The sequence below is a fragment of the Sturnus vulgaris genome, chromosome 5 (assembly GCF_052056855.1).
Source record: "Sturnus vulgaris isolate bStuVul1 chromosome 5, bStuVul1.hap1, whole genome shotgun sequence".
Taxonomy (NCBI): Eukaryota; Metazoa; Chordata; class Aves; order Passeriformes; family Sturnidae; genus Sturnus; species Sturnus vulgaris.
In genome coordinates this window covers 56,675,756-56,693,288 of record NC_142247.1, presented here as the reverse complement: position 1 = coordinate 56,693,288, position 17,533 = coordinate 56,675,756, and positions in this window count along the sequence as shown.

Genomic DNA, 17,533 nt, shown 5'->3' with positions numbered 1-17,533 from the left:
TTAACAGATGTTGAGGAATTTATTCCATACAAGTTCTCCAGAGGAGTCAAATGTAATAATTGATTGAGAATAAGTAAAATGAAGTACCTAAACTAAACATCTTGGAGAAAAGTTTTCTAAACATTTGTACTGTTACATAACAATAACTCTTTTACTTCTTGTGATGTAACACCCTCCATCCTTGTGACTGCTCTGCCTTCTTGGAAGCTCCTGGTGAGCGCTGACCAAACCAGCTGAGTGGTGAAGCGAGCCTTGACTGTACCAGTTGGGCCGCGAGGCACTCCCTGATCCTACCGGGAGCTCTGGCGTGGTAAAGCTGGGAAACAAAGGATAAGCAATTACCTCTTGTGGTCTTGGTAAACCATTTACCTGGATGTAGCCTGAGTGGAACGGTATCATTGTTACTACACTTTGGGGAAAAAAGCTTAGTAGTTACAGACTTGATTTACGGTCAGGAAGGAAGGTTACTGATGACCAAAGCCAGTCACCTTCTGACCCTATAAACAGCAGTCCAAGTGAGGCTGTTTGAGCTCGCCTGGACCGCAGCAGCCTGTGTCAGTGCCTCCCAGAGCTCACAAACCCTCAAGTGTGTGGTACTCAAGGATTGTCAGCCTCTCACCCCCCATCTCCATGTTGCTCAAGGTGCAACCATTGCCTATTGGGAAATGCAAAGGGATTTGACATATTTTAGTGAATTTGAAGGGAATTTTTCATAGCAGCCTTTACATGCGTAGAAATTATGCTACAAATGTTACTATTTTGAATCCATAGTTAATTCATTGTTATTGTGAAAACTATCAAATCACTTTGTAAATGTTAAAGTACTCAAGTATTAAGTGCTGCTAAATCCTTCTGCACCCTTATCTTTCTACTTATATCCTTTGCAGTCTTACTGCATTTGCATTCACAGCTTTTGTGTAAATCATTCCAAATTGCTTCTTATTTGATCTTTCCTTGTATGCTTTAGTCCGTGTAGTTAAGTAGTAGAGTGAACCTTGTCATTGAACTCTGTGAAGTTGCATTTTCACATATCCATATTAAGCACTGCTTTTGCCAGTACCTTTGACAGTGTTGCTTTAAGCAGTCAAACCACTCATTCATGACGTCTGTATAAGGCAAAATTGTGACAGGTACGGCATCGTCATTGATAATGTCAGAGGCAAGGTATAGAACAGCAGAAGGCTAGACAGGTGATGAGCTTAGAGTACTGTTTGCTAACTTTTTGTTACTTTGTCTGCTGCAGCCTCTCTATCTGGTGCTTCCCCCTACTATGGCTTGTTTTAAACCACTACAGTAAATGTCTAGAGCAAGAACCGTGTTTGCAGAACAGCCAGTGTCACAGGTGGTTAGTGCAGAAGGGGTCTTCAATAAACATTAACACACCACTAAGACTTATAACAGGGCCTTGGAAAATAGAAGAGGGCAACAGAATTTTACATGCTTATTTAAAATTGTCCATCCGCTGAAGTAGAATATCCTATCAAATACTTTTAAAAACTAGGTATTACAGAAGGAAGTGGCCTTTGAGCCTGCTGGATCTTTCTGTTTTCTTCTCCTTTTTTTCTTGGAATTCGTTCTTTTGTGAGATTTTAGAATCCTAAATACATTAACTTCTGAGAGATTTTTTTTTTCCTTTGAGAAAGTTTGAGTTAAAGAATGTAAATATTGTATTTCTCAACAGCTTGCTGCATTTTATTGCCATTCACAGTGAAGAATATTTACAGGGGCGTTTGTAAATCCTGTTTCTTTGCAGCTTGCTTTTAATTTTTTAAGAGTTTCATCTTCAAAGTGAGTATATTTTGCTATGGGGTTGCCACTGTAATGAACAGTTAAAATAATCCGCCATATGCAAATAGCACTATGATACATGTATACTGGCTTAGTTTTATATTGAAAAGAATATTATATGTAGTTTAGTGGAGAATTTTGCACCATATAGAGCAGAGTGTTTAACTCATCATGACTGACGTTTTTTCCTGAAGTAGGGACGATCTTTGTGTATTTGTAGTATCAACATAAGTAATTTACATAATGTTACCTGTTATACTGTATACTTTCAAACAGACTTCACAAAGAAAGAGTTCTTGTATGGCAGATGTGCCTTGTTTTCTGCACATCTTTGGCTATTTATTTTGTATGTGTTACTGGCATCCTCAATATTGGTCAATTTACAGCTATGGAATTGCTTCATTTCAGCCAATTAGTGAAAAAATTTAGTGGTTTCTGTGACCTAATGGTAGCTTTCAAGTGAAATCTAGAGTTTAAAGCTCTCAGGTCAAGAAGTAAGAAAAACTAAAGCTTTTATCGTAATTTTTTGGTCCTTTTGTTTGTTTATTTGATTAGTTTTTTGGGCGTTTTTTGCTTCTTTGTTGGTTTACTGAAGCGAAGGAACTTCTGTCCTAAATTAGTGTGATACATCGTTTAACCATGGTAGTATTGGTTTAGGTTTGGGGTTGTGGTTTGGTTTTGGCTTTTTTTTTCTGTGATGAGATAGAACTCAATATGATGGGCTGTTAAAACAACAGCAGAGAAATAGCTTGATTTTTAAGGCCTTTATTTTCATTCAGGTGTGATGATTCAGGATAAATAGTGTTTTTTTGGGTTTTTTTTTTATATTGAACAACATATTTGAAGGTGAGGTATGAGTCTTTTCTATAGTCTAAGACTGGTTTTCAGTAGATGTTGACATAAGAAATATTATTATATTACTATAATCTTTGTGTAAACTCACAACCTGTGTGCTCTCTTTAGCAATTACTGCACAGTTGTGTCCTTTCCATCTCTCACTTCTTTCCCTTCCTCCTTTGTTGTTTAAAGACACATTGGGTTGGACAATCCAGCTCTGAAGGTTTAGAAGGTTACTAGTTTTTTGTTAGAGCTGTGTGAAAGGTTGCTGGATTTTCTCTTTTTTCTTTTTTTTTATGTCTTCTAGCTTGCATTCACTAGTATCATACAGATATGATTTTCCTGTGATGTGTGAGAGTAATTTTGCAGTGACTGTTCAGATTTTCTGTATATTAAAATAAAAGCCAGTTCTGAGGTTCAGTACTCATAAGCTTGAAAATCAAGGCTGAAAATAGAATTTTTAACAGCTGTACATTTTAGCAATACTTTTTTGCAATTATTTGCAAAATATATGGGAAAGGATATTTAATAATATATTTCTCTCGTGTGACAATGATCAAAGAATTTGTGCCTGTTTCACCCCAAATAGGTTAAGTGGCTTTTCAATAATTACTCTGCTTACCTGTTGCTGTAATTCTGTATGCTATTTTCTGAATCAGTGCCTGCCTCTAAAGAAAATAATCTGAGATCCAGCTAAAGTTACTTTTTCTTTGTTATTCTTCTCACAAAAATAAGCAATCAAGAAAACCCAAACATTTATTTGAATTGAACAAAATGTTTGGCCTAGCTTGAAACTATAACAAGTTTAACAAAATCAGAGGGGGGGAAAATGGGAATGGAAGGTTTGGGGGATTCTGGTGTTTTTTAAAGACATCGGGGAGCATAAAGATGCATATTTTTACTTTATTTTGCCTGTAGTCTGATGGCTCTGGCACTTGCAAGGAATGTGGGAGAGCCAGGTTTACTTCCCTGCTTTGCCTGAGGAGCTTAATCCACATCTGAAGAGAGTTCTCTAACTGCTCCACTGATCACCCTGCCTCTGGTGGGTCTATGTCTCCTTGGCTGACACCTTCCTCTCTGCATACATTATTTAAATGTTGCTGTAATAGGGATAGCTAAAGTATCTCAACAGTCAAATTAGCCAGCAGCACAGCTCTGGAGGTGTTTCAATTGCTTAAGAGGCACTTGGGAGTTTTTTAAGTAAAAAATGTCAGTAAGAGAAGTGATATATAGCTCATTTCATAATGCACACTAAGCCAGTCATCAGGACTATCTGCCCTCTGAGAGGTGATCTCCTTCCTAAGGAAAAAATCCTAAGTGTGCATCTAAATATGCATGTTTGTACATAAATACATATATATGTATATATATATGTAGTGTTAAACATCTCAATCTGATCAAGAAGAGTAATCTCTGCAATATAAAAGAGAATGTCTTGCACATTATGGATTTTCTAAGGTGGCAAAATGTTTTCTTGGTTTGTTGGGTTGGGTTTTTTCAGTGTACTGGGACCTCTGCTCTGTGACACTTATGTCCGTATATTGGTGATATAAGTGTGACTGAAGTTGCAAAACAAAAAATGTGTCCTGTGATAGACAGTTTTGGTCTGTTTAATTGTTAAGTCAAAATATGTGATTTAATATGCTCCACTTGCAATCGCTCCTTTCTCATACACAGGGAGTGATAATCTTGTGTTGAACCTGTGGTATTGCATGTTGATTAATACATGTGGTTGGTGCAGTGTATAAGCAATATATTTAGCTTATGAAGAGAAGGTGTAGCAAGTTGAATCCTCTAGTGCAGCAAGCTCCTTTGAAATCTTGTATGTAATGTAGATTCTGTTTCATTCAGCATAAGCATAAAATATAGAGCAGTGCTAAAATAAATACAAAAATTTTAGTTTTAAATTTTATTTTAGCAATCATCTGAGGGATTTTTGTTTTTATTTTGCTTTGGTGCTCTAGAAGTGAAAATGTCTGATTTTTTTCTTGATAATTGTGAGGGCTAGAGATTTGAAAAAAGGTGAGAGGTAAGTGCAGCTCCTGGAGCTGTCACCTAAAGAGAAGTTTGAAACATCCCATGAGTTGCCACTTAACTGTGACAGTTAATGTGTTTAAAAAATATCAAAAGTAATTACTTTCTTCTTTTCCTTAGATACAGTCATCTCATTAAGTTTGAGTAGCAAGTATTTAACCTCAAATGAAGCTGCCTGCCTGCAGTGGAACAGAAGTGTAAGTTTGTTTGTTTTTCTCAATAAACTAGTGAGCAGCTTGTTTGTTTTGGGTCTTGTATCACTATTTTTATTAATTTAAAGGAAGACAATGGAAAAAAAGTAATGAATAATTGTATGCCTGTGCATTGACTTGTATGGAGCTTAATAATTTAGCAGGAGGTTTGTATGAGTGCCTGAGCCTTAAAACTTAAGTTTGGAAGCCTGGATATCTTTAGAGTGGTACAGAAATAGTAACTATTTCATGATTTATGGGGCACTTCTTACTCTGTGGTATCAGCTGGCATATATACATCCTTACCCTGAATTACACCATTTAAAAAGGGGAGGTAACTTAGATGCTGCATTCATCCTGTACTCAGATTACAGATGTCTTAATCAGATTTCATGTCTTCACTGAGCGAGTGAGTTTTAATAATTTCTTCTGGAATTTTTATCTGAAAATATTAAAACTTTATATGTTCTATTTGAGATTTTGAATACAGATTTTTTTGGAAGCCTGAGATTCCTGAGTAAGATGCTGTAGAGAAAAAAATTTTCATATCAAGATAAGCATTTATATGTGGAGTAACAATAAATGTTGTTCTTGTATAGTGTTTCAGAGCTTTGTATTTATTTCTTATCCCATCCCCTCTGTGCCTTGAATAAAATAGTTCAGTATTTAAGCAATCTGTATTATTGGTTAACATGCATGTTAGCAACAGATCAGCAAAATGTCTAAGATGGAGAAAACATTGAGCTAGGAAGTCTTGGTGAGGTCATAGAATCAGAAGAATGGACCTCTAAAGGCCACTTAGTCAAACCTCTTGCCATGAGGAGGGATATCTTCAACTAGACTACATCACTCAGAACCCCATCCAACCTGGCCTTGAGTGATGGCCAGAGACGGGACATCTACTGCATCACTGGAAAACCTGTGTCAGCATTTAACCAGCATCGTAAAAAATCTATTCCTTATATCTAGTTTGACGCTACCCTCTTTTCATTTAAAACTATACCCCTTTTCCTATCATTACAGGCCCTAATAAAAGGTTTGTCCTTATCCTTCTTACAAACTCCTCTTCCTGAAAGGCTAGTCTAAAGTCTCATTGGACCATTCTCTTCTGAGTAACCCCAACTTTCACAGCCTTTCTCTGTACGACTGTGGTCTCTGGAGGAAGAGAAAATTAGAAGTATGATTCAGATTCATTCCTTGAAGGAAACTTTTCCTAGGTGACACATACAGAAGATGTGGGAGATTTTGTTGCATACTAAATCTGCCTGTGGATTGTCATCAGTCTAAGCAAAAATGAGCTGCTAGTGCCTTCCAAACCCAGAAAAGAGCTGAAGAACAGGAGAGAGTAGTTGTTTGTACCAGCCTCCCAGGTCAGTTTTAGACCACTGTAAAGAAATCTGACAAAAGAGAATATTTTTTTTCAGGAATATCCAAAGTCCACTCTCTATGTAGTTAATGCTGTATTTTAATATACTTATCTCAAGGTCACTGAATGCTTTGCACGGTTTCATTATATGATGTCAAGCATTGTAGTATATTATAAAGTGCCTTTCCATTGTGACTCTCAAGGTTAAATGCCTTCAAAAAAAATAATCCACTTTAGTGCTGCCTGTCTAATGAAAATTAGTATCTGGTCTTTGTGTACCTTCAAGAACTATTTTTTGATTTATAGCCCCTTATGAAATAATTGTTGACTGCAAGCTCAGTGTTCTGATAGATCCTTTCTTAATTTGTGATTAAAACAGCACTCTCTTGACAGTGGGTACCCTAAAAACAGATACTAACATAGAGCTGGAGTCTCCTGAAAACAGAGATTCTGCTGTCCAGATCTTACCTTCTCTGTTAAAATTTTAAATTTTGGTAGGTTGGCAGTGTTATCAGTCTACATCCTTTAGCACTGTAAGAATTCATCTTTCAGTGCGTATGCTATATAGTAAGTTTTATGTGCAGTTTAGATCACTGAAGAAAATCTAGTTCCTGATTAAAGGGATCTAGTAGTGCTAGATGTGCCCTGAGAAGGTGGGAGAGAACTAAGCAGTGTGCAAACGGCTGCCTGTTTGTCTCACACCCAGCTACTGATTCCTAGCTCATGACAACTTTTTTTAATTTAAGATTTGAGACTGCAAATCCCAGTGCTAAAATGTGGCATAGCTCTTGGCAATCATATAATTTTTTTCTGGTTTTTTTACCCTGTGGTTCCCCTTCTTTATTCTTCGTTAAAGGTGGAAACATGATATGCATGATATGGGAGCATATGTACAGACAGGAGTTAAAAAAAACGACTGAAAGACAAGAGTGTAAAACTCATTTCATGGGAGGTTGTCACTTGCTGTGACTTGCATTAATAGCTGCTGAAACAGTGGGAAGAGTGGGTCAGTTTTCAGGGAGTCAGTGTGCAGATTGTGCTGTGTCAGCAGCATCCTTGCTTTGGTACTGGGAAATGGGAGGAACTGAGGTTCTGTTTGTTTCCTTTCTTAGTGATTTTGAGTTGTCTTCAGTGGCTTACTGAACTGTGGGGAGACCATAATCCATTTATGACAGGAAATACAATGATGCTCATAAAGAGCAGGAAGATTCCTCGTCCTTTTCTCTAAATGTTTTTATTTCCCTTTTCTATGCCTCACAAAATATTAGGTTTATTAATATAATTATTATTAATAATAAAAATCAAGTGAATGGAAAGGGTTGTCTATTTCTTTGTCTGTTCTTGTACTAATAGGGTTGTGGATCCTGCTCTGAATAAGACACCCATGTAGTTGTACTATGTAAAACTTATTTGAAAAATAAGTAGCATTACATTAATTAAAGCTCATGAACTGCACTGGTTAGAATAAGTACTACAAAAAAAGTTTTATTCTTAATTTAAAATTTCTTGTATTTTTTGCTCCTTAAGCAAAGCCTTCTTTGATCAAATTAAGATCTGTCTATGGCAGTATGATGGTTCTTCTAAAAATAATTTATTTTGAGAGAAGAAGCTATTAGCAGGAGTAATTTGTTTGTCTGGGGTGGAAGAGTGACTTTGTACTTGCTGCTAGTGCTCACTGTGGTGCTGGTGGAAACAGTGTGGGCTTCCCTTATCATGGTTGTTTGAATCAGTTAAGTCTTTACTAAAGTCTTACCTTGTCTTGAAGAAGACAGAGAATATATCCTAAAAGAGATTAAGAGGAGAATACCTCTTGTCATGAAGGCTAGGAACAGGCTGGTTGACAAGTAAATACCTAGATATGCACACTCATTCCTCCCTCCCTCTCCCCTGTTCCGTGAATAGGAAGGTTATGAGAAGGAGAGAGATGTGATCATTGTTTTTTTTAACCTGGGATTTCAGGTGAAAATGTCAGATGCTACTGATGAACGAACAATTTACTTAGAAAATACAGAATGACAAAAAAATACTTGAAAGAGGCATAAGAAGTTCACGCCCTATTGTGGGCATGTGCATTATGCCTGCGTGTGACATGGAATCTTGGTTTTAAAGTTATTTCTTTGTTTCTGTTACAGTTCTTTTACTCATTGGCACAGTGGTGAAACTGAGTGTTTCTGAATTCTAATTACATTGGATAGTATTGTGAATATTGTTTTCTGTTTTATTTAGTAGTTTTAGTAGAGATGATCTTTTCCTTACTTCAAGAAAAATCTACACATGTTTCTTCAGTTTATTACAAGAAAGAAGGTACCTTCGTTGAAAATGATTCTCCAAAGAAATTTTTCTTCTCCATACCGGATATCTTCTGACTTGAAAAAGTTTTATGACAAAAGAAAGATTAAGCTTAGGTTTAAAAAAGTCCCAATGAAGTATTTAAACTAATGTTCGTACTCCTGAAAATATGTTTTTTTGGTTTTGGGTACCATGAATTGCCTTTTCGTTCTAACCTTCCTTTGAGTTCACAAACATTCCAGGATACAAATGTTTTAATAGAAGCATAGTATTATGTCATGTTACACATATACAAATACCATATAAATAATGGAAAACCTCTCAACAGCACTATTGAAACTAACTGGCATCAATATGAGCACAGAATTGGGTTCACTGGGTAGCTGTGAAGGGTTTTTTGAAACAGACATCTTCAGACTTCATCTGGTTTGCATGAAAATAAATACTACTACATAGTGGTCGTAGCAGTTTAACAGATATGGTTCTGTTTTGTATATCAGAAAAATTATAGTTTTAACAGGTTAGTGTAATATATTCTGTAAAGGACTCTGTTTACAAATCTGTGAGGTCTTTTTCCACTTCCTACTTAGATGGATGTTTTCAGCAAGAGTTCCAAGACTGACTACACAAAACATGGTATGTCTCTCATTACTGTTTTGTTTTGTTTTGTTTTTCATCATCCTGCCTATTCAGCTTTCTTCTTTACAGGTGTCTCATTTCTTACTGTTTGAAATCATCCTTAAAGTGCTTGAAGTTTCACTCTTACTGGATTTAAAGATAGACATTTCACAAAAATAAAACCCATAAAAGTGTGTGGTTTTTATTATGTTGCAAGCTAGGAAGGTAGAGTATCTACTATCCCTTTTACTTCATCAGCTGTGGGCTGCACGGGGAAGAGTCTAATGGGCTATTCAGAGGATTGATCACTTGGAGAGAAGAGTTGTTAGAGGAGCTTTGCTTTGAGTTTTCTGATGCTTTTCTGAAAGCAGGCTGCTGTTCTCTAGCAATATGGAGTAAATCTTCAGTCTTTTGCCTTTCCTTCTTTTCTGACTTATCTATTGTTACTGCAGTTTTGGTTGTGTGTTTTTCGTATCCTGCGATAATACTGATGCATCTTTCCTACTCTGTTCCTATTTTTATCTTCTCCATTTTACCCTTGTGTTGTGTTACTGCAGCCTTCATTTGTCTCCAGTCAGCCCCAAATTGTACAGCATGCGGTACTAAAAGCAGCTTTGATGTCCTGCTCCAAAAATTCTCTAAACCAAACAATACATGCTTCAGCTGTGTAAAAAAAAAAAAAAAATCTGATTTTTTTTCCTTAAGAAAACCACCTTATTTCTTATAACATTTTATCTCCATCATATCAGCATACTTGTTTGTCAAAAATTGTAAAGGATAAAAATATCAAAATATATGTATAATTTGCTATAGCAGCGCTGAACTGATGTGTAAGATTTGGGAAAATCCTGCTTAAAGTTTTAATGAAATTACTGCTTAAAACACTGGCATTTTAACAAATGAAAGATCTGACATTTGGTAGGTGTGACCAATAGCTCAGAAACATATCCTGCAAGTATTGTATGCCTGATAATGAGAAGTAACACTTCAACACTTGAGACAGTTTGGATCTTAGACAAATGTTGACATGATTTATTTCGTGTGATAGATCTGTTTTTTTATGAGTCCTTTCTTAGTAGAAGCTGGGACAAATTATTAGCATGTGTAGAACCTTTTTTTTTTTTGTGCTTCATTAAAGGACATGTGAAGGGATATAGCCCCATTTAAGATCTGATGGTATTTTTAGTGCACTAAGGAAAAAAAATAGCAACAATTAAAAGCTTATCAGGTGATTGTAGGTGTGAATAGTGCTACTAATTCCGGTGATATATAATGTTATATGTAGCGGTAATGCAATGTGCTTCTTTGTTTTTTTTACTAAAAGTTGGGAGTGATGCTTTGACCAGGGTGATTGTTTTGTTGTTGTAGCTGTACATCTTTTATTTTACTTTTAATATAAATGCTGTTAAAACCATGTGGAATGGGGATTTCTGTGCTATGGGCTTTAGCATGTTTCAGAGTGTTAATTAAGTCTAGGTGGTGGAGGATGATGCTTCAAATAGATACATGCTTAATACATTGGCAGATAAATTACGAAGATTGATTTCTCCAGAAATAAGGTTGAGCTTTGACTTGGTACCTTGTATCAGACACCTGATTTGTTCTCATACATGCTGTGCAGTGAGCCTGCATCATTGAGTCTGATGAAATGCTTGGGTACTGAGCTTGTTTACCAAACCTGGTGGGCTGAATGGGAGCTTCAAAGTTTGTTAAAGAAGCCCTCGTGGTGAGTCAGGGGGTGCAGAAAGGACCTCCATGCTTTCTAAACTCCTTCTTAGAGAGGAGCCTAGATGTGACTGGATGCAGTCTTGTCCAGATTTTTCAGTGATTTTTGTCTAAACGATCATAGAGGTGTAATTGAACCTTTATACAACTTTGTCCTGCAGGATTAAGCATAGCAAACTATATATATTTATATAAATACATAATGTGATAATGATTGGATACAAATAATTTACAGAATTATTTACTACACAGTACAGGAACCATAACAACTATTACAATATAGTGCATTATGAAGCAGTTGTATTGAAGCAGTTGTATCAAAGCTGGCAAAACAATTAAGGTAAATGATGTTACTCACCCGTAACAATGACCTTGGGCAGATCTCTTTAGCTCAGCCTCAAGGAATAAGAGGAGTGATCTTGAGGGATGTTCCCCATTCAAGGGAGGAGTCTTGGAATACATACACCCCAAGAAGGCTTATGTCAGAAGACCCTGCATTAAAATTTGGACTGGGCTTTTATAGTGTAAAGAGACTGCTGATGGTCAGATGTCTTCAGCTGTGTCAGCTTAGCAGCTTTGGACAAGTTATCAGTAGTATCACTTGTTTATTTATCCAGGAACAGATCTACCACACCTTCATCTCACTGTGAGGATGTTTAGCTTTGGGACTGATGAGTCAGACTGGTTTCAGCATTATTCAACACCAAAAGCAGCATGATGATCCCTTCTTCATTTACCACTTGTAGGTTTGCAAACAGGGCATTGTTCAAGTTGGTTTACCCCATTCCAGGCAGAGCATCCTGCTATATAGATACCAGAACTAAATGTCAACCCAGTGTAAATAATATACATGCTAAGTTGATTATTTATTTCTAAATAAATTTCTTTTTCTTTATTTCTATCACACTTCAATTAATATGAAATGTATAGTAGTGTGTAATGGTAATGTATTATATTTTAAAAGCGTTATCTCAATTATTTTAAGAAGTTTTATGTTTGAGGATACACGACTGTAAGATCTGAATTAAAATAAATATTACTTTAGAAAAGATATCTTCATTTCCACTTTGTTCCAAAGTATTTTTAATGATGTTAATTTGTAAATCATATTGTTTCTCTTTGGTTTTACCAGTGTCATGAATTATTTTCATACTTTTACACATTGGAGTACAAGCCAGTGTAGTTTTGTGCAGGGGGAGCTGGCATGCACACTGTGTTGCAGATGATTTAGGGTTTGAGATGGAAATACTGGTACAAAGCTGGAGCTTTTAGTTTTGAATCTTTTCTGAGGTTTTACGGACTACTTGAAAATTAGTAGTAAACAGCATCCCATTGACTTTCCATGTTTACAGCAACAAGAGAAGAAAACAGCTGTACAAATAAAAATATCTTTCAAGAGTAAGAAACAAAGTTTGAGAAGTTTGAGTTTGTACAGTGTTAGGTGTTTTCTGTGTGCTGGTTACATTTTTAACTCAACGCTGTCCATTTAACAATAGTCAAATTACTAAAATTTTCACTTCTGAGCTGTTACCTTCTTGAATTATTATTAATTTAGAGGTGGTGGAGAAAATAGAAAACATAGAATAGAGTCCACAGAACCAGAAAAGTGCAACTTGGCCCTAGGAGATCTAGTTTACTGCTTAAAATCATCTGTGTTCACAGTGAAATTATTTGATGTTTTGTGAGGCAAGAGCCAAGAAAGAGGGGAATATTTACACTAGGGACAATTTTTATCTTGTCTCTGCTTCAGCTAAATTCTTGCATTTGTAATTAGAGTACTCAGAGTCTAAGGTGACTGTTATACTCAGCTTTCTACATCTTGCTTTTTTCTCTGCAATGACTGATTTAGGCCCAGCTTACACCAAGCCCTGAGTTTTCCAGTAACGTGAAGGGACATGAGTGATCTTTGTACATCAGCAAGTCACAGGTCTCTGTGCCATGTCCTGACAAGTAGCACAAGTACACTGGGGAGCTCACAGAAGACTGTTCATGTCGACAAGGGGCAGTGTTCAATATTGGTGGTGCTGTTTCCACTCTTCATTCCTTTGTGGCCAGATGGAGCACTTGGGGTTGTGCATGTGATAGGTTATTTTACAAGCTGGAGAGAAAACCTTTGTAAAACCGCAGCAGTTACTGGTTTTCATAAGATCTGCCTTTCAGGTGACTTAAAAGTAATGGAATAGTAAAGGTGTCACCTCTTTTCTCTTCCAGCAGTTCTTTACAAATCATACTTCCCATGAAATCCAGAACAACTTGTTTCTTCTATTAAGCTTGACTTTCTGTACTTTATTCAAGATGAAACTATTGCATATCTCTAGTTCATGCTTGTACATCTGTGCCAATTCCTGTGAGCTTCTGTGAGGCTTGAGACTAGGACCCACCTTGTTTCAGTGTGACTAACATGCCAATTTTGCATTTATAATTCTGCATTTTGATTGACTGATCAGTATCTTGCAATCTCTGTAATTTCTTACAGGTAAGCTACTACTGATATTTTCTCATAGGAAATTTCTATAGAAAAAATGCACTGTTCTTAGTTTTCCTTCTTCAAGGGATTTATAACTTTGAAAAGCAGTAAGGTTCATCTGGATTATAAATTTATACAAATATGTCTGCTTATTTGTTTAGGATTTGGGATGTGTATTCTCAGGATTTTTGAGGGGTTTTGTGTGTGTGTGTTTCTGTTTTGTTTGATTGTTTTGCTTTAGCAAATATTCCTTAATTAGCATAGTACCTACCATTGCAGTTGAAGCAAAGAATTTCTTCAAGTATGCTTTTCTTATTGCTTGAATTGCTTGTTCTTAGGTATTCCTAATGATGCCTGTACATTTCCAAAAATAAACAAGATGAACGCTATTATAAAACTGACATCCGTTTGTGCAAATTACTATTAATGAGCTTTTATGTACATCTTATGCTCAAAATCTGTCACTACTTTGGATTCTTTTTTCAAACTAGTAAATGCTTTTACTTTCACTGTCTCCACACTTCACATCTTTCTTGAATAAACTGCACTTGCGTTTTGCAGGTGTGTGTCTTTGTATTTATACTACATGCTCTTCAGTAATAATGTAATTTTATTGTTTTAAACTGCTTTTTCTAGACCATTATTTGCACCAAGATTTTGTCATATAATCAAGTTCATGATTTTTGCCTGACTACTTAATCTAAAATTGTTTAAAGCTTACAGGCTTTTTTGCTTCACGAAAAATAATCAGCTTATGTTTCAGTGTTCTTGCATACTTTTCATACTTCTCTGTGTGTTTATGTATGTCTGCAATTCTGAGACACCAGTGTTTCATTTTTTACCTCTTTCCTTCAGCAGCGATTTCTTCTGGTCATGGCAGTTTGCTGTGGCACTGAGAATCAGTGACATTCTCTGGACATATCTTGTCAACCACTGTATGCTTCCAGTAATCCCATTTTGAATGGAAAATCCTATAAAATGTTTCTGTAGGCTTCTTAAACACAGCAAACTACTGCTCAGGAGCTAATAGTCCAGAGTAGTGCATTTGAGTATAGTTGTTCTTTAGTTCTATTCATTTTCTTTGAAGATGGTTTTGTTGCAAAGTGACTATCTCATTGTGGAGATTTCAAAAGCATAAGTAATTTTGAGTTAACTGCCTATAGCTTTTTGTACCTTTGAAAATATTTTCCTTCTTGAACATCCTGCTTGTTTAGTAGTAGTCCTTAATTTTGAGTAGCTTGGGTCCAAGGATAAATAAGCTATATAAACGTGGTCACAATCAAATTCATACTTCGTTTTAGGTGACTATAAAATTTTAAAACATCCTTTTTTGTTTCTTACTAAAACAGATTGACTCTTACATAGAGTTGGCATGGGAGGAGAAGATGAAAAACATATTTATGTTTCTAACCCTGAGTATTCTGGGTACTATATTCTAAAGAAAGTTTCAGTTGAAAGTGCAAGGGTGTTCGAAGGGAAGGAGGTTGACTTAATTTTACAGTGTGATGTAACATTCATAACACAGAATCAGAGAATGATGGGGGTTGGAAGGGACCTCTGGAGCTCAGCTAGTCCAACTCCCCTGCTAATGCAGATTCAGCTGGAGCACGTTTGACAATCCTGCTTTTATCTTTGTCTAGTCTGGTTGTGAATATCTCCAAAGGAGATTCCAAAGCCTCTCTGGGCAGCTACTTCCAGTGCTCTGTCACTGTCTAAAGAAAGGTTTTTTCCTTGTATTCAGATAGACCCTCCTGTGTTTCAGGTTTCTAGCTAGGTTTCCTCTAACCAGACTGTCCTGTTGATTGCAACCCTCTGAGCTGTGCCATTCAGCCAGTTCTCAAACGAACAAAAATAATTCTTAGATGTTTGAAAGAAAAAAACCAAAAAACATTCAAAATCTTCTAATAGGCATCCAACTTCGGAGATTTCCCTGGAAGTGACTATCTCCTCTAATCTCAGCTATTTCTGCTCATTTCTAGAAGGCAGAAACAAGGCTGGGAAAAATATGTACTATGTACCCAGAGACCTATAACAGCCATAAAGTGGACAAGATATAAATAATTTTTTCTTGTCTTACACTCAGTCAAAAGTACACTAAAATAGTGTAACTGACCACAGTCTGTAAATTATTATGCTAATAGCATAATAACTCTGTTAACAGCATGCAGGCATTTTCACAGCTAAGCATAAATATAGAAATAGCACATAGCTGCAAAGGGAGACCTAGGAGGACAAAAACCATGTGAATCAACAATTCAAGCAGTAAAAACTGCAATCAAAAACCAGGGATACAGAATAATAAGGAAAGATTTCTAGTGGAGCAAGAACAATTTTTGGTCCTAAAGAAATGAAGGTAGTAGGGTCAGGAGCAGATGAGATTGCTTCCTACTTGCTTTAGTAGAGGAGAGTATGAATATTAAAAGCATGCTGTGACAGCAAGGAGAAATATGGAAGAAAGAAGTCTACCACCATGGTTCCTGCTTCAGAGTCCAAACAACTCCCTCACCTTTTCACCTCAGCTTCAGTAACTAAGACTGTCAAGGACTACAGTCATCAGTATTTAACTACACGGCATCAGCTCAGTGGTATTGTGTACTCAAAGCTAATTTAGGATAAGGTGATTAGGGCCTAAGTGTTTGAATATGTAGTGATAATGGCTGATAATGATTAAGAACTTAACCACCGGCAATGTGTTGTTAATGAATGTCAATCTAGTTAAGTGTGGTTATAAAGTTTGCAACTGGCCTTATTTATCAGGTTTTCAAATCTTCCCATCACAGCTACCTTAAGCTTCACTGTGTTGAGCAGTAACTGCTTATCAGGACAGACTCTTGAAGCATTTCTGCAGATTTTTCTGTTTAAAGCCTAGAATTGTTTTTGCATAGTTGAGAAATTACAGGAACCGCAGGATGAAGATGTGATTACCTGTTTTGAGCCAAAGAAATTGCACACAGCTTCATCGGAACACGATCCTAGTGGATATACGCATTTATTTTGTGTGAATCTAGCTAGGAATCTGTAATGTCCTTACTGTAACTTGGCACTTCCATGCATAATTTATATTCTGTAAGCTGTGTATCAAGCCACTTGCTTGTGAGCCTTTCTATTCTCTGATCCTAAGTCAGAACAGCTTATTATATTTTCTTGCTTTTCCTGTTTGCAGTAAAACCTCCAAATTCACAGATAAGATCAAAGTAAAGATGAAACAAAAATCCTCTTGATTTGATAGCTATTAAAAAAAGTTGACTATGTTCCACTCTCTGTCTTGTCCCAGATCCACATATGTCCGCATCATCAGTACGTGTGTGATCACTAATTTCTGATTCATTCAATTTTATACTGAGTCATGTAAATTTAGTCTGGCTGTCAGAATTGTTCTCAGATTTTCACAAGCCAATGGGAAAGTCTGTGTAGTGTAAATTTCTTGTAGAAATCTAAGGGTTTTTTTTCCCCTTCAATTCTTTCCCTTCATTGTTCTTCATGCTCAACCCTCATATCTTTTGGTATCTGAAAACATTTTTTTATCCTCCAAGAATGAGAAAGAAAGGCACAAATACTAAAACTTGCAGAGAAAGAAAAGCAGAATTGTTCCCTACCTCTTAGCAAGTTCTGACTGCTCCATCTCCCTTTTCTTAAAATAGGTAAGATCATTGCCCCTCCTTTTCCCTGCCCTTTCACTTGAAAAGAAAGGAAAAGAAAGGAAGTTACCATGATGACAGGCTTTCCATAAATCAGAAATCCACAGAAAGTGTAGAAAGGAATGTTCCTAATTTCTATATAAACAAACCTCAGAGAAAAATTAGTCAAAATAGGTTATAAAGCTAATAAAATGTCAATGTGCCTAACAGCCTTTTTAATATGGTTAGTGCCTATGGCTAATTTTACCATTGCAGAAATCATAGAATATGCTGATTTGGAAGGCAACTATAAAAATCATCAAGTCCAACTCCTGGCCCTGCACAGGACACCCCAAGAATCACCCTAATTCTTCCTTTGTTTTAGTAACACATAGAGGTTGTGGAAAGTTTTAAAAATAATCAATTTAAATTTGTGTTTTGGCTTCAGCTGTAGAGAAAGAGTTCCATAAAATTCAGTTTGCAAAAATTGCAATGCATAGTGTAGCATCAGCAGTTTGGCCAAAAATGTTTGTTATCCTGAATAAAGAAATCAGTAACTGCATTAATGGGCACAGAAAAATAAATGAGAAAGGGTTTGGCA